This window comes from Ixodes scapularis, unplaced genomic scaffold, assembly GCF_016920785.2.
Source record: "Ixodes scapularis isolate PalLabHiFi unplaced genomic scaffold, ASM1692078v2 PGA_scaffold3__209_contigs__length_174095766, whole genome shotgun sequence".
NCBI lineage: Eukaryota > Metazoa > Arthropoda > Arachnida > Ixodida > Ixodidae > Ixodes > Ixodes scapularis.
Window position 1 is genome coordinate 147,662,885 of NW_024609868.1, and position 26,167 is coordinate 147,689,051.

Below are 26,167 nucleotides of genomic sequence, written 5' to 3' on the forward strand. Positions count from 1 at the left end.
AGTAAAAGATTTGGAGACAAAATACATTTATGGCTCGCGTCTGACATAATCCTGCCGTGCAAGCACTTTTTCCTTGCATTTGCTGACCTCGAGGTAAAACGAGAACATTTCAAGCTTGGCATATTAATAATTAAAAAAAGAATGCTGGTTGCAGGTGTATCATCCACATGACCTACCAAATCCCCTCAGTGAGGGCTATTTACTCGGGAGTGGCAAGCGCTTTAATATCCACTTGCCACTGCCCTCGCTTAATTCGATTAGAATGGAAAATATAAATAAAAAGCACAAACCCACATCCAGGACAGACAAAGAAAATAACACTCCTATGTATAACAGGCGTTGTTAATAAGCTACTTTCAGCAATAAAATATCTACTTGTATGAGATACTTGTCTGCTCATCCTTTTCATTTGATCAGCTCCAAAGGCTCGCCTCCAAATTAGTTGTCCTCCTCCTTCGTGTAATTTTCACTTTACAATATTTTTATATGCAGCGTCTGTATGTTTTACTTCTTACCATTAACATTTACGTATACGTCCTCCAAAAGCAGTAACTGTAGGTATACTGTTTCTTCTTTCGCATTTCTCGGACGGTTCGCGAGTACGTTCGGCACCAAAGAATGATGTAGTCTCTCTGCAGCAGTTTGGAGTTCTGGTTCGTTTCCAAAACGCCAACCTAATACGCCCGGTTAGTGACGGGGAGGAGGAGACAAGAGAACGCCGAGCTCTGATTGGAACGATTAGTGGGTAGACCCAAAGCTAGCTGCCCTCGTCTACACTGCACTCGTCGAACGCTTTCGAATGCAAGAGCCGAAGCCGGACGCCGGCGCTCCGCGTTCTAACGCCTTTGACGAGTGCAGTGGCGACAAAGGTCTCCAGCTCTAGGCCTACCCACTAATCGTTCTAATCAGAGCTCGGCGTTCTGACGTTCCCTCTCGTCTCATCCTCATCCCCCCCCCCCCCCCCCCCCCCCATTTTCTCGGCCTATATCGTTCAGAAGCCTCTGCAACGTACAAATACGCAGCTATGGCAGGTATATCTCGGGATCGCTGGTTACAACGCAGAGGATCTTTGTAAGTTGGCACTTTGGTCGAGCATGAAATACCGATGCAATTTCCGCTGAAGTGCAGAAAGGATGAAGCTGTCGTACCGCTGCACGTTCTTCTTTCTAGTAACCTTGGGAGGTCTTCCTCCCGTAAAACGAACCCTTTTACGTTTTGGGGACTTCAGAAGACCACTCAGAGCCTCCGCTTCTAGCCGCGCCACAGTTCGCTCACTTATGCCGTTGAGATCGCTCACAAACCGGAGTGCGAGAATATTGGAGAGACCCCGTTCCGTCTGTCTCACTTCTGCGCACACGTTGGCCAGTACTTGCTCTGTTTGTTTTAACAACTTTTGTTGCCAAACTTCGCGGCAATTCTATTGTGCGAACAAAGAGGCGAGCTCATGGAAGGCAAGGACGATGCACACGAGAAAGATATAATGTTTGTTCTGCAGAAAGCTAATAAAAAAATCTTGCGGCGAACTTAAACCAAGGAAACGAGGAGCTTAAAAAGAGTGCTCTACGTTTGGCATGTCTTGACTAATATTATGATAGCATTGTGAATTCAAAGCTAAAAGGAAAAGTACTCTATTTATTGAATGTTCAAGTTACGAGCAACAGATTATTGTGGTAAAATTAAATTCAGTTGCGCAGTGAAACAGTATGCTACGGCTCTGTAGCCTTGGCTTCATTGCCACGTGAAGTCTATCTAATTGTATATTCGTCTCTTTGTAGCCAGTGAGATCAAAGTACATTAAAGGACCAGTGGCCAAGCGAAAACACTATTCTTTTCAGCTGTTCACTTTGATCAACAACGCGTTTTTTTAACCACTGTCAACACAAAACCGCGAGGTCTCCCTGACCATCATTTCGTCACCGTCGACGCTCTTAATAAACTTTTGCCCCGTAAAAGCGTTGAATTAAATCCTTGGGGAAAGCTTGTTTGCAATCAACTCGCCACGTTGTTGGGAAGAGTTGGAGGACTCGTTTGTGCACGAAGAGTCGAACTTTCTCAGTGATGTTTCGTGTTTTTTTTTTCTCTTTCATTTCTTTCGGTTCTCTACAATTACAGTCTTAAAGTAGATTGCTTAATATATTTCCGCATCTCGGCTACGGAAGTTAGATTATTGCTACGTATTTTTTATGCTGAACACGTTCAGTTAAGGTAAAGGAACGATAGGCCATTCAAAAGCGAAACAGCCTGTAAAAGCAGTGCATATAGTAAAAATAAGAAAAAAGCATTACAGCTTGTCCATAAGGTTCCTCTTTTGAAAGAATGCTTAGGAATTTACGTGCAACACTCGAGAGTCCGTCGTTGCGCCATTGCAGCCGCAGAGAGAGTACGCCTGCGGGCGCAGCGTGAAGAATAGACTTCCATGTATGCTTCGAGTTGTGTAGGGCAAGGCCGGGAACGCCCACAAGCAGGTTTCCATCCGCCAGCGAGCAACAAGTTCAGGCTATCCGTGCTGCCCACACATTTCTTCTTTCCTCGAAAGCTATAAGCTTCTTGACAAATTACTTATTTGAGGCGATTCATCGCCAGAGGTTCGATTGCGATATGTTTTATAGAAATATTACTGCGCCCGCACAGATAAAAATAAAGTGCTACGCCGATTACTCGCAACTTTCAGGTGGAAGGAGCAATTCAATTTACCTCGGTAGAAACGTGAATAGAAAGCAGGAATAATAGTTGCGATGATTCTACGCGTCAAAAAGAAATTAAAGAAGCCCTAGATGACTCGGCGCTACCGTTTGTGTTTAACAATGACTTTTTTTTTTTAAATACACACTCTCCGTAAGCCAATCTTTCTTCCTCCGGTGTTGTTCTTCCGCCGGAACGGTGGGCGAGGCTGAATAGATAATACTGCGTTATAAACGTTCCTCGCATATGTGAATACACCTTGTTGGTCGTTTCAATTGAGTTGTAACTCAATCGAAATGTACGGAAGTACGTTACTTATTCTTTATCGTTCAAAAAGGAAGAAAGACTTTTCTGGCGTTACCGAAAAAGTACATTCAAACCCGTTAGGAACAATGATGTTTCTTGTAAACCGGACACAGGGATTGTTCTCAACATATTACTTTTTTCGTTAAAAATGCATCTGCACTCTAAAAAAAGTAGTTGCGTCTAGTTTACCGCACAACACTCGGATAGCCACTGATCACCACAACGTAAGGAGGGAGCTCAGCGAATGACTATGTCGGAGCATATGCTTAGACCAAAAAAACGCAGTCTGAGTTGCGATATTAAGCAATGCAAAGCGTCACGCTTGCAGTGCTTAATGTGGCAACTCTGACCGCGTTTTTGGTTTAATCATGTGTTCCGACGTCCGTCATTTGCTGAGCGACCTCTGTAAGAGGCGGTGATTGACTAATTGAGTGTTGTGCGGGAAAGTAGGTGCTCAGACATTTTTTTTTTTTAAATGTGGGGGATAGGTGGCCGAGTGGGCTAGCGCCTCGGAGCACGTGGAGCGAAAGCTAACGCTGCAGAACCCAGGATCCTGGGTTCAATCCCCCCCCCCCCCCTGCCCGTTTCGATCCGGATGAGCACCGTATACCGGCGTGCGGTCGTGCATCACTACTGCGTGGTGCACTTTAAAGACACCAGGCTAGCGGTTCTATACTGCACTTGCTAAATTGTTCCTTTACAGCTGAGATACCTGACGCCCACTGAGGCAGGGTAACTTCCGGCTGTATCAATGGACACACCATTTATTTTCTTAGCTTTAAATGTATCGATTTTTTTTCCTTTGTGAAATCAGAAGCCATAAACGCGTTTTTTTTACTTAGATATCTGGAAATAGGACCATATATGGGTATTTGTTTTTATCAACCTTTACGACATCCACCTCCGCTCCGCCACGAATCTTGCTGTTCTTGCACTATTCGGGAGCGTTAATGCATTAGAGAAAAGGCACACTCGCTATAATTTACCGCATCTAGCCACGCCGATTTCTGAGTATCTCGTTCAATCGTTGCTATCATTCTATTTCTCCCCTCATAACAAGAAAAGTAATTAAGCGTTATTCTCAGCTAACAGTTTGACAAGTTTAATACATTCGGTGTTATGGGCATACAGAACCTGCGCCTACACTGACTTCCCGTGTGTTTACCGAACCGGTATTCATATAAAACTTCTATGCATACACGTTTTCCTGTATGCAAAGAGGAGCCTATGCGCAAACAGGTTGGCCTGTTCAAAATATGGCGTAGAAACTTCTTGGCGAATCCTCTTAAAACGGTCATCTTCAACCCGTATAATAAAAGGGGAGCCTAATAATAATTAAGAGTGAAAACATAAAAACAACAATAAATTGTTCAAAAATGTTTTTTGTTAGTTTTTAATGCATGTATATACAGGTGCACCACAGATACTTTTATCCAAATCTTGTCTCATCGGTGTTCATCAATTCGTAAACCCTGAAAGTCAAGTACGCATTTTTTGACATGACCTTTGTTAGGCTGCAAGACATGCAAATAATTATTCAATACCCCGAGAACTCTTCAAAGTGGTGTGTCACTCGTAACGCAAATTCTTTTTCCGAAGCGTCTAAGATTTTTTGCAGAATTGAACCGAATTTTGAGAGTTGCCATACATTTACACTTCCATCAGATCCCCTCGTTTGACGTCTAGAAATTGCCAAGAAGTTACGGCCAATTTATGAGTACATATTCATTAGTATAAATTTCAACGCGCGTGTTTTTCTCATTTAAAAACCCCATTCCTGTCGGGAGAGCCGAACGGGCCGATTATTAACATTCTATTTCAGATTCAATAACAAAACGGTGCGTGTATTTATTGAAAGTGCTTATAAAATTAAACATGTTAAAATATACACGCGTATCTAATCTAGACATTTATAAAACGAAAAATAATAACACGAGCCTACGTTACGGCGTTTACATCCAGCCTCTTGCCATAGCCCCCTGGTGGTGAAACTAGTTCGGTCGCGCCAGCAATTTTAAAAACGCAGAAATGTCTAATTGACAATTCAATTTGATTAGTGGTGAAACATATCTTCCTCAGAATATTATACGCACAGCCTAGTACCCTCCCAGGACTTAATTTTTCAAGGTTTACAAATATACGAACATAGCTGCACCCAAAATAAAATTTTTATTTTCATATAGTCTGGAAGCCGTGGAAAACTGAAATTTCCGCCGACACTGCGTCGTGTTTGGAAATACGATATTTTTCTTGGAGGTTGCAACTTGTGATTCTTCGTATACCCCCTAGATATCTATGTTTTGTTTACCTTGTGTGTTTCGGGATTCTTAGGAGCCCATTGGACACTGAACGTGAGATAAATGGAGATGGGAATGCCGGGTGAAATTTTGAGTTGTATGGAGACATTACCCGTGACATGCCCACCTGTAGGCACAGACCACATTTACGTGGAATACTGGTCACCTGTATGGATAAACTAATACCGCACGATGATACCGGCACCCGCACGCAATACTGGTTGCCTGCGGGGGAGATACCAGTACCGATGCGAGGCTTGGGTAATGATTTGTTTCGTGGTAACACCGTGGCCAACTTTACCTGCATCCCTTTACCGGATGACCCCTAATCGTGTACCGAAAACCGGTGTATGTATAGTTACGCTTATACTGACCATTACGGTTATACTGGCGGCCGGTATGAGACTTTACAGACCAGTATAAAGTCGTGCAGGATTTTTCCAGGCTGGGATACCCCTGAAGAGTATGCGTGCTTGTTTTCTAAATCACTGAGAAACGAGGTACAACACTTAGTTTAATCTTTGAGTGCGTGTGTCTGTGAATAAAATTAAACATATACCGACCTTCCTGAAAGTGCGCGCTATTAGCGATGCGCGAGACCAAAGGCTACGCTGCGGTCAGCTTTCCACGATTGACCAAACCATGGGCATATGAGCATTGTCAGATTGTCAACTTTGACGGTGTTAGTTTCGGATTGCGATGGCTCCTAGCTTCCAGTGTGCTTTTTAAATACACTAACGAACTCGTCGTCGCACCGGATGGTAAGTGGCCAGGATAACGACTGGTGACGTCACGGTGAGGCTAATCCCAGTCGTGACGTCACGGATTCAAACCATAAGAGGGCGCCACCGAAACATCTCGGCGCTAATATCGCTTTGCAGTTTCTTAAGGCAATAAAATGAAATAAAAGAAAGCGCATACGTACTGTGTTAATGTGGTGACCATTATTCGGTTGCAGCCCGAGTTTCAGGAAATTGTGGATACTCCAACACGAGGGCGCATGTGTAAAACGAGGCTCTAGTGGGATTGCTATTGTATAAGGATACGGTGTCTGCATCGCTAACTCACCGCTCTTCAGAAAGACCGACTCACCCTGGGTTAATGTGATTAAAAGCCCTTTAAGCCCCACAATAAGTCAAGAACACAAGAGCGTAGAATAGCTCTGAAAGCGTGTTTTTGGCACCTTCGTTTTTCTTCGGGCAGTAGTTGTATCGAAGGAGCCAAGATAAAATAGTGGCAGAATATAAGCGAGAAAGACAAAACCAAAAAGGCTATCTTGGCCGTAATCTACGAAGACAGATGTCGTAATAGATATTTCATATTTTAACGCTATTGGCAAATCGATTGAACTACATGGGGCACTTTGTCCAGCTTGTTTCCCACACAGCTCGGAGTTTATCTGACACAAGGGCCGCGCATTAGATAATTTACGTCATCTTCCCCCAACAGTCCTGATCGAGCGCGGGGCACAGATGCTACGCTACACGCATCAGCGCTCGGTCCACTGATTGAACACAAGTGGCAGCCTTCCCTGCCCCGCGCTAGCCAATGCTATGGGCGGAGAAAGCCCTGCTATCCAGAAGGTCTCGTAGGTGGGCACTCCGCATATCAGGCCGTCGCCGAGGAACCGTGCGAGCTGTTTCGTAACTCCTGGACAGGACGAAGCAGTCATTCGACTACCAAGTTCTGGGTGATGCTCTTCCGCGACGTGGCTTGCCGAACACTTCCCAAGTTCGGCCGGCTGCGGTTCGTGGATGTCGCCGGTCGGACCCCGCCCGCCCCCGGCATTCTCGCAGTTTCTCGTGGGAGGTTCGAGTGGGCAAACTCGGTGTCTCCTTGCCCCGGTCGCGCCAACGTCCACGTCCCACCATACGGGCAAGAAGAGACGAGAGATGTTCCTCCTACTATTCCTGTAACCGCGTCACCCTCTCCTTTCTTCCATTGCGTAAGACATGCGTGTGTGTGTGAGTGTTTTTTTTTTTTTAAGGGTGCCGTCGTCCACTTTAAGAAGTGTATCTGTGGAGCGTGTCGGTGGCTCCTCCAAAAGACCTTACCTCGAGCCGCTCTTTCTTATTATTTTTTTTTTTTTTTTTGTAACGCGTGACAGCAAGCGAAACTGGTTCACGACTCATGGGGCATTCACTGATGGCCGAGTGCGTGAGCGCACCCCAGCTCGGGGCACATAGAGCGAAAGCTCGCGCTTTTGGTTTAGTCTCACCTGCAAGCGTCATCCTCATCATCATGTTTATGTTTATGTCAAAGTCATGCAACGTCATCCTAGTTTCAACGGCACAGCAGGCATGTATGGTATGGGGTCTAGCCTTTCTGCTCTTGGGTGGAGTTCCTGAGCATGAAATTAATATTATTATTATTATTATTATTATTATTATTAAAAACACATGAATTCTTGGTTCGAATCCCACCCCTCTCCATTTTGATCCGCATGAGCATCGCACCGGCGTGAGGTCCTGTGTCACTATTGTGTAGTGCACGCTAAAGGCCCTAGGCTTAACAGTCGTACTGCATGGGCTAAATTTCTCATCTACAGCGTAAACCTGTTCGCAGCACCTCAATGGCAGTCCGACCTTACTCTATATAAGCACGAACGTCAAATTTGGTTTATTTTTTGGTTCACGACTTCAAGGAACACTTGATAAAAATTAATGCACTACAAGAATGCTCGTGTACTAAAAGTACACTCTTAGTAGGGCAGCCTATTGAGAGTATAGCCTAGGTGTACGAAAAGCGTACTTGTGGACTGTTCAAAAAGTACACTTGTAAATACAAAACTAGTACACCAAGTCGGGTATACTTGAGTGGTATTGGCACTGTGCTATCAATGTACTAACAATGAAGTATTGAAATATAATTATGGTAATCTTTTGTAAGTACAGTATCAATGAGCTTAACATGCACTATAACTTTACTGTAAGTTCATTTAAGGTGTACGGAATATGTACCAATAAATTCCAGGAAGTTGCTGGAAAATTATTGGCAGTACATGCCGCATGGATAAGCTATGAATCTTGTATTTGTGTTGTTTTGTTTTGTTGTTCAGTTGGAAAAGGGGTTAGCCGGAAGAGGTGCAAGTATGTAGAATTCAGTTAATTACAGGGGTGATTTGAGCTGCGTATTTAGAATTACATTAACTCGCTGTGAAATATCACACCCGTACTATAAGTATTTTAGAGCGCAGCTCTGAGGCGCCCGTTTCCGGCTTGCTCGGCGTCGGCGTAACCGCGCGGTGCATTAGGGGAAACGTCCCATAATGCAGCGCGCAGTTGTAACTCATGATTCACGCGTTGCATTATGGGACGTTTCCCGTAATGACGTCACGAGTGACATCACGAGGGTCCCGCGCGTTGCATTATGGGAAACGTCCCATGATGCAACGCGCGGGTCTCACTCGTGAACTGCGCGTTGCATCATGGCACGTTTCCATAGTTCCTCCTCCTCCTACCTCCTTCTCCTATCTCCTCCCCTTCCTTCTCCTCCCCTCCTTATCCTTCCTCCTTCCTCTTCCCCCTCCTCCTCCCTCCTCTTACTCTCGCTCTCGCCCCCTTGCCCCTTTACTTCCCACCCGGCATGCACGTGCAAGGTCCTCGCGGAGAACTGCTGGTTTGTACATCACGATCTCATCGTCGCTGGAGTTGGCTTGAGCTGGTCGCCAACGGGTTGAAGTCAGAGTGACCAGCTTCCAATATATCTTAATAACAATCACTCTCATCGCTGCTGCGATCAGTGTCGAAGATTCCAACGAACACAGGTATACCGTAGACGTCATCGTCTCGAAACTGCGTGCTTGTAACTTTTAAGGTAAACGAAAAAGCTGAGGCGGGAGACACGGAGACATCCTTGTCTGGGAGTGTATGCAAGGGGACGCCTGGCGCTGGGCGAGTTGCTTCGCAGACTCACCAAACATGGCTGCCTTCCCAAATGGCGACGTACACGAGGGTCCAGCATGTAAATCGATCTATTCACGAAACTATCGCGCCATTTACGAAACAAATTTATCGAGAGCATAAGAGCACACAATTGGTCGTCGCATTGTTGTTATGTCCAATTCTATTTTTTTTGCGAGTCCGAAACGTTTTAAGAACCGGCTCACTGAATCACACTTGCGTAACAGACCAATGTTTAACTGAGTATATAGCTCCACTAAGGTAGCTTTTTTGTAATACATTATTAAGTTTGTTATGGTGACTAGCAGAAACGCAGGACATAACTTTTTATGCTCACGGTCCTCGCTCGCTTCGCGTCCCCTTCTTCGTCGTTCTCATCGGCTAAGGCCAAAACTGCGTCTCTTAGGACGTGTCCATGCCTCTTGCTTTGTGATTCGTCCTCAGCGTTCTAACCAGCTAACGCCTGCGGTTAGAACGCCTAAGCGCGGCTGCCGAGCGTTATGAAACTCGGAGCTCTCCGTGATCAGTTTAATGAGCAAATAGAAGGAAACAGCTATTGATACGGCGGTATTTAATAGAATATGATACAGGTATAACGAGTTATCATATAATTCAACTAGTTAAAATATATTAGATTAAAATCGATTACGGAAAAAAAGTTGTAGAACATAACAGGCGGGAGATAAATGTTGCCTAAATTATATCCAAGTTCTGAGGCCATCACCTCACTTTTTGATTCACTTGACGTAATATTGTTGGAGGGTGTTCGCTGTGCATTCTCAACGCTAGCTCCTCTTTATCGACTGCAGAGAATAAACACCCTGATCGAGAGGAATGCATACAAGCTAAATATATATTCCACCCAAACAGGATCGCTTTTTTGGAGATGATAAATTGAAGACTTTAGACCATGCTCAACGAACGACTAACCACATGACGTCACGGGAAAACCGAACGACCAGAACTTGAAACACAGAAAAGCTACGTAATTTCTTTCAGTTTCCTCGGATGCAAGCATAATTTGGACACGCCAAACGACACGCCTGATTAAGATCTCTTCTGTATGAAATCCCAATTCATAATTTCTTTTATTCGGTTTTGGACTCGACTGAATAATGCAAACGACACCCTTTACGATTCAACATTCCAGGCGTAAATTGCTATATCTCCTACTTTCCCCATTGTTCGGTGGGCAGTTGCACCGATAAGAATAGCCTTTTCGAGCAAACGTGTTTGGGTACAAGAAAAGTCAGATAACCCATACATAGATGAGATCGTAACGTAAACGTTTACGTTTAAGACTATCAAAGAACGGCGCTCATTCAATGTGCTTTTCGGCTTCTCGGTCATTTTCTGTTGGAATTGTTTACCCCTTTCCCCGGATTACGTAGATTAAACCGCAATACAAAATCCAGATTATAGCATCGATGGTTTTGCGTGTTTTTTTTTTTTTTTTCGTGTTTAGCTTGCTCTTAAAAAGCGAAGTGTAATTCCAAGCATCATCTATATGTTACTCAGCAGAGTCCCGTAGCGAGGTGAAATCTTATCTTCGCATAAGGCAGCGCACATGGCGAAGGCGTACAAATGTTTTCCGCGTATCTGTAATGCTTGGGAGATTTCGACACGTTCGATTTCCCGATACCCGTACTTCGTGCCGCAGAGAAGTGTAAACGAAACGGATGCCCTCCCTTAAGCAAACACTGCTGTCTGCTTCAGGCACACCCAGCGCCTCATCGCGAATGCGTGTCACCGCGCCACCTCGATGGTTCCGAGGCGAAAGCGTTGGCCTACGGATCCCCATGTGGCGGGTTTGAATCCCGGCCGAGGTGCCCGCAATCTGACGGAGGCTTAGTGCGGAGAAGACGCCGTGTAACCGAGCTTTCGGTTGCACGTCAAAAGATCCCCAAATGGTCGAAATTAATTATCAGTCCTCCACTGGGGCGTGCCAGATGCCCGCCTTTGGTTTGGCACGTAAAACCCCCAAATTTGGCTTTTTTGCGTGTCGCCGATAACATGGCGCTGCGACCTTCGCCCCCCCCCCCTCCCCCCCCCCCTGAACTTCCGCAAAGTCATCCACGGCTGGCAACACACGTGCAGTGAATGCGGAGAGCACAAGTGTGTCGCCTCGCGGCGGCCAGACCGATCACATGTGCACCTGCAGGTGTGAAGGGTTGCTCAACATCTTGCGGCTGTGCGTCCGGCCATGGAAACGTCATCGAGTGTGTGTCATGTGTCATCTGGAGATTGTCACAAAAAGTACTCTTCTTGAAAGTCACTTTTCTATATCACCGTAAAGTTAAAATGTGAGTGGATCTTCATCTGCCGTGTAGACGTAGACTCTTTGTCGAGAACTGACAGCAGCAAAGTTGAGATGAGCTCATTACCAGAGCGAGTCGATCAATGATTCAACGATTCGAAATCGATGCGTGAGTAACGGACGCAACCCAGTATTGCCAAAGGTTTTGGTCATTTAGAAAGGGATGAAGTTTTGAAGACATAGCAACCGCGGTTGCCTTGTCGGATCCCCTACGCGATACATACGTCTTCCTATAATATTTTGCACTTTCGGTTTTTATTTGTCCAGCTTATTACCGAACAATGTTGTCCCGATGACCAGTGGATTGGCTTCACTGAATGCGCTAATATGCACTAATTAAATCTGGAAGGAAAGAAATGGAGGAAACCGGAAGAAAACAAGCGAAGTTGGAGCAACACAGGCGTCCGAGGCGTTCATCCGGGTTTTTCGCTCCTTCCTAACTAACCAGCAAGGAGGAAAGCGCCGGTAGACCCTTCCCCTTTTCTCTTTCGTCCTCTTTCAGTAAAACGGTTTATAAAGCACAGAGGAGCCACGTGCCTGCATCATTAATATCGATACCCCATTATATTTGTTTTAAAATTTTGTTAATAATCGCTTTTGTCTAGCTGTCCAGTGAGTTTTAATTCCAATTTGTGAGCACCCTTATAAAAGCATGAAATGCATTTGAACGGAACACCCCAATCCCAAAATGTTGACCGTCCGTCCAACCGAGCAATTTCCGCTAAATTTATCCAGGAAGTTGACGTCACGTGACCAATATGCAGTGGGAAAATATACGCCACGGGACCTATATGTCAATTCGGTTTTCTCGCTAAATTTAACGAGAAAATTTGTTTTGCGACCTAAACGCCAATCCAGTTTCCCCGCTAAATTTACAGGGTAAATGACGTCACATGACCAAAACACAGTGGCCGGAAATCGACGTCAAGTGATTTATAGAACAATTAAGTTTTCCTGCTTTAAAGTGGCGATGCAGGCGAGTTGCTTCATGAAACAACCGAAAACAGCGCATAAATAACAAAGACGAAGAAGGTGTAGATAAGCCAGGCGCTAAACTTGAGCTGACTGTTTAATAAATACGAAAACCATCGATCTAACATTCCACATCACTATCGCGTCAACAGGTGCTGCAAAAAAACCACCTCATTCTTGCGTAACCTTACCAAAGTATAACTGACGTATCTTGCGCCTTCCTTTCCTCTCTGGTAAGCTTCCAGCATATACTCTTGGAATTTTATCAACCCCTTTCCCCAAAATCGTAATACATATAGCACGCTTCTACAGTTCCTCCACCTGAGACTGAAGTTCACTAAGAATGAGGTTTGCTGTGCCCTATCATCCCCGCACAAAGAAGGGCCTTTTGCCGTATGATGCAGCTCATTCCAAGCTGGTCAAGAGGGGCATTACGTCGTCATGCTTGAAAGCTGCCCTGAAAAAATCTTTCGACCACAGGCTTCAAGAGAGCCTTGCGTGGCCAGTATAGAACGGTTTGGCACTGCGGTTTACCCAAGGTCAGTTTTGTTGCCTGTAGCCGAAAAGCTTATTCGAAAGATTAAGATAGGAGGACAAACAATGGCAAAACAAGAGACCACAGGTAATACGTTATTTACGAACGTTTCCTAATAGTATGAAATATATAGCCGGGCGGTATGATCCACCGGTCGTCTTCTCGGCGCCTTGCAAAATGTTGCACTTGTGCTCTAGGGTTACTGATAGGGGACAAAAATTAAACAAATGTATAGTGAACCCCAGAAGAAGGTACGTTGAGTCAGAGGGGAGAGGGAGGGGGGGGGTTGGTGTCGAACCCCGTTGATTTGTGTTCGGGCATCCACCGGACAGACAGGCAGTTGTATCAACGACCAAGCGCGCGAGCACGCGTTGTCGGTGAGAATAAGTGTGGGAGGATATCTATATTTATACTGTGTCACTTGTATCTGTATTACAAATGTTGACTCTATAACGATTATGGCGAAAGTGGTTGATAAAACGGCAAAGGGAACTCCTGGAGTTTTTTGAGATAGGAAAGGAATGCACACCATGCGTCAGTCAAACTTATAGAGGCTAGGGCTGGGCGATTGATCGATTAACCTTCCGATTATTCGATTAAGGCTTTAAGCGCGATCAAATTTTTTAACCGGTTATTCGGTTTTTTAATTGGTACTCAAAAGAAGTCCGTTCCCAGCCAGGTGCTATGAGCAAGGTTCAATTCTCGCGCTTGCGAAGCGTCACGTGTTCGAGGATATACATTACAGTCTGTTGAGGATCTATTACACATCCTGCCCAGGCAAGACAAACAAGCTGGGAAGCTAACAACGCCATGGTTACTTGTTCCAGTATTCGGCACGTAAAAATGGACGACTTCACGAGTATGAAAGGCAATCTCGCTGGAAAGCTTGGGTTTAAAGTAAACTCCAGCGGTGAAGTTTTTAACTCAAAGGAAGTCCTCTGCATCATCTGCGAAAATCCGTTATCGTACAGTGGAAGCGTAAGTTCGCTTCAGTATCGCCTACAAGCGAAGCACCTATGTATACCTGCAGCAAGGACCATCCGCCAAAACGCAGACAACAATCAACGCCTTCTCATCGAGGTTCCTTTCTTTGAAAAAAGAAGAAAGCACCGCCCAAGCTCTGACTTCTTGCCTTCCTCTCGGAGAATATGAACAAACTTCTTTGTCTTCGGAGCTGGAGCAAAAATATGTGAGTCTAATCGTTGATCTAAATGTATCCTCAATTCTAAATGTCCTTTGCGCCGTGTAACAGAGAGTAAAACAAGTCTTCAAAGGCAAGACGAGTTGTTGCATTTTTTTAATATGTTACTTATAAAATATAACGCAACCGATTAATCGATTAATTAATCGATTAAAGGGTGGCGATTAATCGGGTTGAAATTTTTAATCGACGTCCAGCCCTAATAGAGACCTTTTAGTGTTGTGTGGTTTACCCGCAGTCTCGGGGTTTTTTCAACCATGTGAAAACTTCGGTTTGTTTACGCAAGAATAGGGTGGCCTTTTAGTTGCACGTGTCGACGAGATAGTCATGTGGATTGTTAGTTCGATGTTTTTTCCTTTTATTAAATAATCGGTCGAAGACCAGCGCTTATCCCGCCAACGCGTTCCTCGTCTTTGTTATTTGTGCGCTGTTTCCAGTTGTATAATGCGTAGAGCTGTGCGAACTGAACGTCATCTTTCTTTATTTCTACAGTATTAAAGTAGGGTTACGGGAGCCGTTAACAGCCTGCAGTTTGAAAGCGCTCATTCTTACATAAAGACCGATATACCAGAAAGGCGACCACGAAACAAATTTAGTTGAAATGAAAATTAAATCGCAGTGACGTAAGATCACTGAAATAGAACAACATAGCGCTCATCGTACACGATGACTGCATAGATCAAATTTCGGGAGAGAGGTTTTACGACAACGGATACCACGCCTAATTGGACTTGAATCGCGGCACCTTATATTCCAAACAGCACGGACGTAGCGGGGTGCCTATATGTCAATTGCTTCTGGTGTCTCGCGTCTAGTCAGAGACAGCCTAGGAAGCGGAGGGTGTTCTGATCATGTTATTACCAGTATGGCCACGTAGGCCAGTTGCTTGATAACCGAAAGTAAGAAATCACCGCACAGGACCAATATCTGAACACCGCTCCGCTGTCAATGAGAAAGTGGCGTCAGGAAAAACAAATTAAGACGCAGAAGAACGCATTGTTTAAGAAGAACAGTATAACGAAGGTGAGAGGCCACGCAGAGATGTGCGAATATTGGTTCAAATCGAACAGCACTGCGTTGCTGATAGCCCTCACAGCGCGAGTGAAAGCCAAGACAAACGGTTCTCTTCACAGTGTCTGGAAGCTTGTGGTGGCAGTGCGCTATTCGAAGAACTATTCGCACACCCATAAACACGCCCAACGTTTCTTAACATGTCAGTGACAGGATTCTAACAGATCCGATGCGCATATTTTCCCGCGAATCGTTTGGGAGAGCCTAATCGCTGCAATCTGCCGAGGGCGCTCGGCGAACGAAGAGGCTGAAAATACTCTTAGACAGAATAAAACAGTCTGCGCCGGGACACGGGGCTTGACCTAAGCACGTGATACGTCATGCTCACGGCGAAAGCTGGTTCTGTTTGTATAAATAAATTATTGGCCAGGTCATTCAACCAGCTCTCCCCATTGATTGCGGCGATTGCCTCTCCCGGGTATTTTCGGGGAAAGTGGACACACCGGAGTATTAGAAGGTAGATCAGATTTTGAGTACGTTTAATATTTCGCGAACAGAATACAAGACAACGCCATCGCCCTTGCTCACGGCATCTTGTGTTGTCTGCTGTATTCTCAGCGTCTAGGTATTATTTGAATACCTCAATACGAGCTTAGAGCGCAGCATGCATGGGCCTTTGAATGTGCGAGTGAGTTATTAGCAACACGAGCTGAGGGACGCCTTCCAAAACGCAGCGAAACAATCTTTATGTATCGAGAAAGGTGTGCAAAACAACCATGTTAGGAAAGTTTCAAGGACAAGGGATCGCTAATGAAGCTCGACTTTTTAATATTAGGCTCATTGGTTCCACGATAAAACGCAAGCGTTTCCGCAGGAGATTCTTTGCCAACAAGAGGGTGGCGAATTATGTCTAAGCGCAACTAACCAGGATCTCATGCATGGCACGTTGGCCTTGCGCCAGCTGACTTATGATGCCAAGTTGCTTGTCTGGGTACGAGCTTCGCCAGGGGAGATAAAACATGTTCCGCAAAATAAAACCTATTCAAAATATGAGAGCTAAACCAAAACACTAAGCCCAGCTTCAGACGAGGCAAGTTTCCCACCAATTTTTGGTGTCGCTGGCGAGTAGTTCCCTCGCTTTCCCTAGCACGACACGAATTGCTCGGATCGCATCCGCTTCGAAACGAACAAGCCACTCGGGCAACCTGGAGACGTTTGAAGCGGCGGCAGCCAATCAGGGCCGCGATATTTTCATGTGACACCCTGTGCTGCCATTGACAACTAATGCCGATAATGACAACAAAAGACTTGGTACTGGTTTGAAATCTATTGTTTTTGGTAATAAACAGTTTCAGAAAGATGAGTTACTATTCTCACGCCATTTAAAGGTACAGTAAACACGTCTAAAGCGCGTAACTGTATGTCTAAATATTGCACAAAAAAAAGTTCTACAAGTTTTATGATGATGATGGCAAATCGCAACGATCGACTGCTGCGTCTGAACTCGGGTGGCCCGTGTTGCTGGTGCTGCCACGTCAAGTTGCGAACGCGCACGTGATAGACTCGGAGCCACATATCCGAAAAAGTCTGTTCTTTGAGTCGTAGCTTATTCAGAACACACCGGGGAACATTAACAGGTCCTTCGGTGTCTTACCTTCTATTTACGTCCAGGGCCTGCGTCACGTTAACAAAGCATCAAGTCGGTAGAAGAGGAAGAAGAGGTCGAAGTCTCACTGTGCCATTCAATTTAGTCACTCCCTGAAGAAGGAGTCAAGACGACCCCGAAACGTCGGTAACTGATTGTTTCTGAGCTTTTGGTTTGAGATTTATTTGTCTCGTATTGTTTCCCCGAACCAGACAGATTTCAATCGAAGAAGTTTACTTTGTGGCTTCTTTATTTTCACACAGTTAAACTAATAGTTATTGAAGTCACATTTTAAATGTTTTTAGTAAATAAACACGATAATTAATATTTAGAATGCCTTTATACTTAATAATTACATTGCAGCAAATCCGCAAAAAGTTCTTTCGCGCTAGCGCTTGTTGGCACAACACGGCCACCTGAACTACAATCTCATGCCAGAACTTTTAAAAAGGCTCTCCACCTCTAGTTCGTTGTAGTAGCAATGGCAGAAAGGGCGACATTCAAGGACAAAACACACACACACACACACACACACACACACACACAACGTTCCCAACACGTGCGCCGAAAACACAACAGCCATGCCCAGAAGGAGATCAATGCTCTGTGATCCTCGCGCCCTTGTCATGGGCAGTGTTCTGCTTACTTTGAGACAATTATAGCCATAGCGCAAAGAAGCGGCCAGAATACTGCGCATTTACAGCCTGCAGACCTTGAGTTAAGCCTAAGTTATGCGTCTGGACGTCCGCCACGATGCGTTGAAATCCCAGGATCAGCGTAACTCAGAAGTGACCCTTGGTAGGGGACATTCCACAGGCGTGCCTAGTCTACAGAAGGGAGAAGCATAGCCCTGAAACGCGAGGATGATTAAACGTGTTGACGAGCAGAATAAAGCGGGTAATTGGGCTGTTTGGCGCTCTAAATCATCGATGTACGACTCTCCATGGTTATTGGGAGCTTTAGAACACGTTTGCAGTAGAGGAATTACGTTGGTTCTTTTTAGCTCAAAGTTCGTACCCTCCATTATGTTCTGGTGTCACGTGAAGTTGGAGCGCGCATACAGCGGGTTTGTGGGCGAAGCAAGACGTTTAAACCCTCTCGGAGGTTTTTTTTTTTTTTATTGTGTATGTGGAAATCGCAGTCCCTGGTACTGTGTTCCGGAGCTAAAGGCCTCCTCTGTCACGGCGGACTGAGATTATAAATGGAAATGCCGTTTTTGCAGCTGCAGTTGCATTATACAGATGTGGCTGGGTGGAACGAAGCACTAAGCTGGTAACGGGATATTGGAACAATACATTGCTTCCGGTTGAACAAGATAATAGATGTCGCCTTTTCAGTCCAATTCTAGTCTCGACTACGAAATCATCTGGTAGCTTGTTCTAGCCAATCGAATCAAAAGTGGCGACTGTCATTGGCCGACACGCGCAGTTTGGAGAAGGGGAAAGGTCACATTGTGCGAAGACCAGTTTCACTAAGAATATCTTAAGACATTTGTGCTAAGAAGTTCTGAATTGACGCACATCGTAATAAGTTCTCAAATCGACATTACAGAACGCATTTTTTCAGCGTTAAAAAGAAAACGCCGAAACACGAGAGCTTCCGGAGTGCCGCAAGGTCCCGATCTTTGCGAGAGCGGGCTGTTGCTATGGCGACAGCGTCTTCGCAAACACGAACGGCCAATGGGAGAGCTGGGCATGTTAGGGAGCGTGTAGGTTTGAACCTACGCAAACATAGGCAGCGGTCCTTTTAGCATTGCTTATTAGATCATCGTGTTTGTGCGGTGTAAGATGTCGCCACTTGCCCAATTTAAAGAAACCCGAATCCCCAGCTTACCGTGACCTGGATGGCTGGCATAACCGCTTTAGTCGACTCCAACAAACTCAATCGCTACGCCGTCATCAAAACTGTCATAACGTTAAATGAAACGGCCCGCACTGCCACTTTCCAAAACGCAACGTCTGAGAACACATCGCCACGGCATCGTTCCTGGCCCCAGGGATCTAGGAAGTAAGCGACGTCTTATTTTTTTTTTTTTTTTGTATCATGAAAGGGCCAGCAAGAACCGCCTGTTCACGCTGAAATGGTGTGTATTCGATCGAAGCGCAGGAATCACGCTGTTGAACTGCGTCCTAGTAACCGCTTCGAGACCAATATTTTACATTACGATTACTTCTACAGACAGTGAGGGCACTAAACGATCGCAAATCGATGCTGACGTAACGCTAAGCAGGAGAAGCTTCAGACCCGCATCGCGTAGCTCCCAAGAGACGATCTATTTTAATCCGTCTTGATGTTTTCACTACTACCGTCACGTCGGGACAAAAGGAACATACTTGAAGGATGAAGTGTACGTATCAGGTGGTCCGGAGGTAATCTTTACGTCATTTATTTGAGCTTTCCTCCAAATATAACAGCATATCAAATCAGCGGGAGTGCCCCTGCGACCAGAGCTTCCGCCTTCGCCACCCAACGAGGACGACGAGGGGACAAGAGAGGCAACTCTAGAATCGATGTCAACAGGGTTTAGGCTATTCATGCCTGAAAGGTCCATTTAAAAAAAGAGGGGGGGGGGGGGGGGGGGGGGGGAGGGGCATCTTATATTCAGCAGGCCAACGGTTGGGGGCTCTTGGCCAGGGAAGGCAAGTGAAATGCCTTGCCCTGCCAAGCCCGTGGATGAACAGGAGTTCCTTTTATTTCGAAGCAACCAGAATCGTAATTCATTATTATTTCTCTTTTTTTTTTCTTTTTTTCGGTAACGCCTACAAAACTATTTAAAAGTAAGGAGATAAAGGGAGAGAAATAGAGAGAACTAGGAGTTCATGCGTTTGAAGTAATTAGACACATTTAGATAAGAAAAAAAAAAAAGACTCTGGGGTCTATTCTGATTGGTGTTTTATTTTCCTTTCTAGTTATGCCGATATTCTCACCTGTTCACCGCCATTCCTTCTCTAACGAAATGTTATATCCTGGTACCCCTCCAGTACCCTTCCGCCACCAATAAATATCTGGCGCGCTCGTGCGCTCGGACCGTCTGTCAGTGATATCTCCATTACGAGTTGGAGCCAAATTCCAGTCAAACGGTAGCGCCACACATCTTCCCTGTCGCGTGGGACACGCAGCAGATTTGTATAGGGACCCCCCCCCCCCCCCCCTCCTTTCCCCCCAACCTTACCCCGCGTGCGTCGTTATCGTTTATTGCAGTAATCAAGAAACGAAAGCAAAAAAACACCGAGACACGCCAGCCCTCTGCGAACTGTCGTGTCTCGGCGGATCTCGACTCGCGCCATCTGCTCCAGAAAGCCTGACGGTTGCGTGGCACAGCCAGGGCGTCCCTCGGGCGTCACCGAGCGGAGGCACGCGCGGTGGCGCTATCGAAATTGGTCGTCGGCGCCCGCCTCGCCGTCCCCGCGGAGGAAGGCTTCGAGTGGGACTCCCCGACGCGGCTAACGAATGCAAATCCAGCGACGTCCTTGCCAGCGGCGTCGAAGGGGGGGCCGCGCGTGGGAAGTCTGCGGCTCAAGGACGACGTCGCCTCGCCGTCGCCCCGCTCTGCGCCCGCCGCGACGCCGACGGAGTCGCGCCGCGCTACGCTCGGTCTCAGCTTACGATGGACCGCGTAGGCACTGCCACCCGGGAGACAAGGCCTGGGCGTGACGTCATCGTTAGTGGATCCACGCAGCGGCCCCCAAGTGGCAAACAAGCCGAAGATCGTGCGATGCCGACGCAGACTAGCTAGGCGGCGCTGCGTGAGTCCACTAGTCATGACGCAGGGGGTGGAAAGGCCTCGTCCTCTAGTTGGTATTTGGCGGAAGACGCTACGAGTCGGCGCTTTTCACTCGGGCACAAAAATGGCGCTGGGCTGTGGATGCGCGCACGGCGTCGGATATTCCGCGCAAGAGAGCAACTGCGCATGTTCGGAACATTTTCCGCAGTCCACCAGCATTTCCGCTAATCGCGGAAGGCGATTAGCGGAAATGCCGCGTGAGTGTAACCAGACCTTGGGGGAAAAGCGCGGCGATGCCCGTGGAGACGAGTCACGTGATGATTCCACAGCGCCGGGTTGTCTGAGAAGGCTCGTAACCTCTGCTCCGGTCCATCGTCGTGAAGTACAACGTAGTCTAGACGGATGGACAAGGCCCGCCGCAATATTTCACGCTTACGTCCTCTCGTGTGGCGCTCACTTCCAGCCCGAGTTTGATCGCGCCTGCTCGCTACCTCTTTTTTGCTTCTCGGATCTCGGATTTATTAGGGGGCAGCCTCATACACGCTGCTCTTCATAAACTGTATTTTTTGCGAATTTATTCTTCGAAGCAAGTCCTGCTGCTCGACTGATGCCATGGCGTCGAATACCCTAAAGTGCAGCCTGCGCGCGGTTTATATGCCCACTGAGACAGTCTTGCCGTAAGTCGGATAACTGGTATTGCCTGTTTTTGAACGTACCATCTGTAGTCTAACGAGGACTGTGCGCTCAAACTTTGACGCCCTCGCATGCCCACAAGTTTGTCACGAGGACCTGCCTCACGGCAGTGGCGTCACGAGGGTCAGCGGCACCCGGGGCGGTAACCCGCCGCGACACCCCCCCTCCCCCTCCCCCCGGTCTCGTGGCCCGCCGCGACTCCTCCCCCCCCCCCCCCCCCCCCCCCGCTCTCGTGGCCCGCCGCGACACCCCCCTGAGCGCTGCACCCGGGGCGGACCGTCGCCCCCCCCCCCCCCCCTTGTGACGCCACAGCCTCAGGGTTCGGCTGGCAACGGTGTCTAATCATTGCGTTGGCGGACGCTCGGCGTTGGCCTCGGGACCAATCGCTGGGTTTCTGCAATTTAACTGCGAGGATGTTTCATACACAAAAAAGAAGAAAAAACAGGAGAGGAATTGACAAATATTGATTAGTGTAGGCAGTCCTTCACTTAATCAGTGCACACTTTGGGTAGGTTCTCCATCGTTAACTCTAGTGACTTCTTGGTGAGTGACCTTCTAGTTAGGCACGAGAAGACCACTATTTCATGACTTTGGATTGAAGGGTAAAAAAAAAACAACACGAAAACAATAAACGAATAATAAAAGCCTAACGGTCCCATACAAAACAGCCTTCTGTCATAATTTCGTCATTTAATATTTCTTGATATATGAAATGGGCCGCTTTATATTATCACCTATTCTCGCCCTTTTTCAATTTCCCCGTGTTCTGTGGAGAGCTTCTAGCTTGAAGGTTTGTTGGCGCTGATAAAAATCTCTGGTTTCCAGTAACGTACCAATGCGGTGAAGGGATATGAATAAATAAAGAACTCATCCTAGAGCAACGATAACCATCGCACATTCCTCTATCACTTTGGGAAAAGAGTGTATAAACTATAAAGTGAAAAAAAAAAAACAGAAAGATGTTGGTTCCGACGAAATGGCATGTGCTGCGAGGAGGAGGCACTTACATCTGTAATCACAATACTGATCCGATCACTGCTTCGTGCTCTTCGGTGCGCAGTGTACTCGATAACGGGACGCCGTCAGTCGACATCGAATGCATTGCATTACGCGCACCAAGTTTTCCACAAAATCTGCCAAAGTTTTTCTTTTTTATAAACTGATACCACACGGGGCTTGATCAGTCGTATCGTATATAAAATGAAGCTTAAATTGAGCGCAGGAGAGAAGCTGCTGATGCTGGGCCATTACGCCCACTGTTGTGCCATTCTTCAATTCTTTTTTCATCCCTGGACTTTTTTTTAAGACCACTAGACGAAAATCCCCTGCTTACAAAAGTTGCGCCAACCCGTTGCCTACAGAAAGGACTCTCGAGTCGGTAATTTGATACATGTCAAACGACTTGATCCCTCGAACATGAAGGCTGTCTAAGGGAGCAGCGAATTAAACGTAATCCTTACATTTTCTGCAAGTATGTCAGCACTGTTGCTGACCATGCTGAAATTGCCCCGTGAGTTAAATGGAGTCGGCATCGCGGACCACGTTAAAACCAGCATAAGACCAATGTAGTTCCCTGAGCTACTGTTTTGAACTAAATCCAAAACAAGACGAGCTTGGGTGCGCTCTGTCTGACTCGAAGACAGCATTACATTCTATCAAGGCAACAAACATACACAACGTAAGTATCTCGCTAACGTACAGGATATGCGAAGAACTTGCTGTTGGTGTAGAATATGGCAACTCGGTACTACTTCAGTTAGTCTCTGGGTATATGGTGTCTCAGAAATTATCCAAACGTACTCCATCGCCGCTGCTCCGCGCACACAGATGGCCGCGTTGAGCTCACGTCCTTAAGAAAAAAGCAATGTCAATGTGCATGCAACCTCCTCGCATTTCATTTTCTCTTCTCCTTTTTCATAGATTTTTGTTTCTTCAAATAATCAGTATTGCATCAAGAACGATTCAGGAATAGTGCTTGCCACAAATATTGAATTGTAATTTATTATTATTTCAATCCATTTTATTGCACCACTCATTTCATTGGGTAATTGCGCCTCTCATTGTGTGCGTTGTTAATACTCTGATCGTTCGTTCATGTTATGGTTATGGGAGCAAATTATACTTGGTCAAATGAAGTTTTTTTTGTATGTGTGGGCATTTTATTCCGTTTGTTTAATCACAATTGGTTCAGTAAATCATGGACATAATCGCAACGCGCGAGAGCCGACATTTCCTGATTGAAGCAGTGAAAGTACATATCTAAGTCGGGTTTACTTTTGCGTCATTTATACTCTTTTGTTGTTGTCCTTTTGCGCTGTTTTGTTCTCCTTGGCTTCATCCCTCGAACATACTGTGTAAGAATTGCAGTCAAAAGTGACTGAACATATCTCACTGATCTGATTACAACAGCGAGATTAACGTAGAGGGAGGAAGAGCGATACGGAGAGAAGAGACTAACATTCTAAGTTTAATTACATCGTATACTTTGTTTGGTGCAATACTTGTCTGTCGCCTGTCCTGATAACCAAGCCGTAAAGACGCAAGATGTCCTCTCTCCAACCTAGCAGTTTCCCAAGAAAGAAGTGCAGTGTCCCGAGGTCCGCGATGTGTGTGTGTGCATAATAACTGCCACTTGTGAACATCGGTACCACATCCCATTATGTTGAAAACCCCCACAGGAGCTCTAACTCTCACTTTCTGAGTCAAGAAAAATTTGTCAAGCCGCGCACACGGCTACCCCAGTGTCACGATAAAATCTCATATTAAAGCACGCAATGATTTTTTCGAGTTTGACGGCGAACACCGGCGAATGATGTTATTTAGGGACAATGCAAGGACATGCACGTGTCAAACGCAGGTGAACCTTACTAGATAAATAATACTCAAGTTTACATTTAACACGGAGCAGAAAAATATAAGGAATGCTCATGATGCATTTGACCGGGTCTAGACCACCGCGTGGTCTGTGGTCACAATGCTGCGGTGTTGCTGCTGTTGGCAACGTGCATGCTAAGACGCGTCACCTCACTTCGAATCTGGCTTGTGCGCACGCGCAGTACGCACACCTGGTGTGAACAAGCCTGTCTGTACACAGAGGAGGTCGGCGTAGAAAACTCTTCTTTTTGGCCGTCCAGAAAAGCGCACACAGCCCCTAGCAACTGTTTAGCGGGAGCGAAGCCTCTTTATCGAGACCAACCGCAGATATGCCTGGGGAGAAGAAGAAGCCATTTCTCCTGGAAATAACCCGTTCGCTTTTATTTACCGCGTGACAAATCCGTTGTCCCAACATCCGGGCGTGGCGGCGGCCCGACCACACGGGGCGTCGGGCCCCTCATTCCGCATTCCGCGCAGTTGCTCAGCGGGGAAACGTGCGATGAGTGCGTGTGCTGCCTGCGCCGCTTTCCCCGCACCTCTTTCTTTTATGGCCGACGAACGAGTTCTTTGTCGGCCAAGTCGGCGCGGCCAACTGGAGACGATGCGAACCGCCACCGTTTCTAGGTAAACAAAAAGAAAAAAATGACACGCTTTCGCGAGTAACATTTAATATGCCACCAAGGTGAACCCAACACTGTCGCCTGCAAGCCGAATTCTGGGAGTGCGAAATAATCTTTCATAAAGTGACGTCTTCGTTTTATGTTCCCTTTCAACACTAAAAAACGGAACTCTAAAGATGTCTGTATTAGCCGCAGCAAATGCGCGCATTTTAATCTATTTATTATGCCTGAAATATCCCAGATATGGGGTATTACAAATCTTGTGAAGTAACGCGTGACTGTTACTTCGCTTACCTTTAAGAGCGCAGCTCTTAGGCGCCCGTTTCCGGCTTGAGCGGCTTCGCCGTCGGCGTAACTGCGGCGACGTTTCGGCATGGTGACGTTCCGGCACCGTGCCGAAACGTCCGCGCGTGGAGTCACGTGACCCCCCTCGGGGGCTCAGGGGGGTCATGTAACCCCTTGGGGGGGGGGGGGGGGGGGCAGGGGGGTCACATGACCCCCAGACCCTTCACGAGGGGAGTCACGTGACCCCCATGAGATCACGTGACCCCCATTAAGTCACGTGACTCCTCTGATGTCACGTCACCCCCGCGACGTCACGAGGGTTACGTGACCTCACGGTTACGCCGACGACGCTCGGAGGGAGGAGCAGCATGGTGAGGAGGTGAGGAGGAGAGAAGAGGGTTATACCCTTCCCCTCAATACCCTTCCCTCCTCCTCTTCAAGAGCTGCACTCTAATTCGGCGTTACAGAATGTTGTAAACGGCTTTCATTTTTTTTCCTAACTTTTACCTGTAACGAGTTACGAGTTAATTTTCTGAGGTGTAACTTGTAACTGTAGGTCAAATATTTTTTTTCTGAAGAAAGCAACAACTGTCTAATTAACTGACTATTCTTTATAGGCATGTTGTGATTGGTTAATTCCTGAGTGAATTTAGCAACGGGAAGGACAATGTACTTGCTCTCTTGTTCTATTAAAAATGCCAGCACGTTGGCGAGCGGTGTCATTTTAAATCTTGTTATCGCATCAGGTCAGGCCCCAAAGTAGTCATATAAACAAGTCAGATTTAAAGATCTCACTGGGAAAACTGTGACTTAACAAACAGCATAGAGCCCGAGCTCCTTTCTCTTTAATATCTTTTGACCCTCGCACCCTCCCCCTCCCCGTCTCCCGTCTTACGTTGGCCCGCGACATTTCCGGTGTGGGCCATTTGGCCCCCACACTCAAATCAGTTTGAGACCACTGCTTTATGGAGTTTACCAACTAGCCCCACCATAAGTTCTCCTGCTGATGAGTAGGTGTCAGTGTTTTTCGTGAACTTCGAGTTAATTTCATCAATGCCACAACGAGAGGAAAGCTTCAATATGCGGATTAAATTCATGATTCC